We start from the raw sequence: 1,041 nt of genomic DNA on the forward strand, positions 1-1,041 counted from the left end.
TTATGAATTGGCGCTATACGCATAAGTCAGTGCCCCACATCGGCCACCCCAGTCAAAAATTCAGGACACACTCCTGCAAGGCGGGTCTTCAGTTAGAATGTCACTTTCTCATTCGATTACCTGTTTCATTACATTTAGGTTCTACCCAGACAGTGCAGAGGTAGACAGATACTCCACTGACAGCGTCTCACCTGGAGTTTCCAGGAAGAATCAGAGGTTTACTTCCTGTTGGGTCGCTGCTACAGCCGCCATCACCCAGCGACACTGTGGTGATGCTGACTGAAGCCAGCCAATCAGCCGGAGCCTGCAGAGGAAGGACATTGTAATACAGGAAGAGGAATTTCACATTTAAGCAGCCACAAAATAAAAGCCAGCATTTTAGTAGTTTACTTTAGCAGTTTTGGTCTCAGCTTAGCAGTTAGCTATCATTCAGAACATGACCCAGAACTAAAACCAGGACCAGGAGAAGGACCAAGACCAGGACCAGGACCAGATCCAGAATCAGAAGCAGCACAAGGTCCAGCACCAGCACCAGCACCAACCCCATTTCCCCTCACCTCCGGCTCGTAGCGAATCACCAGCTGGTAATCCATTGATAATGGGAGGTTGTCCACAGTGAACCTAAGCCCTGCCCCATCCAGCACTCGGACCAATCCCAGGCCGGTCCAGGTGATTGGCTGATCAGCTGTTCTCTTACGGGGAATGATCTGGAGGGCGTGACCCGGGTCCAGAGAGATGCTGCCCTGCTGCAGGATGTAAACAAACATCAGTGATACTGAGAATCTGATTGGCTGAAAGGTCAGACTGGGACTTCCCCACTGGTCAAAGCAAAAGTGTATCAGATGTCCCACCTGTCCCTGTCTCCTCTGGCGGGCGTGTCTCCGAGTCCTCCGAACCAGAACCACTCGTCCGTTGGTGAACTGAAAGTCGTAACCCTGCTCTCGGTAATGCTGCTCACACCTTGGTAAAATAGCTGGATTCAACTAAAAATAAACACAAAATAACATAAATAATAAATTACAATAAATACACATAAATACT

This window comes from Morone saxatilis, unplaced genomic scaffold, assembly GCF_004916995.1.
Source record: "Morone saxatilis isolate NCDOM2014 unplaced genomic scaffold, NCSU_SB_2.0 Contig2, whole genome shotgun sequence".
NCBI classification, from domain to species: Eukaryota; Metazoa; Chordata; class Actinopteri; family Moronidae; genus Morone; species Morone saxatilis.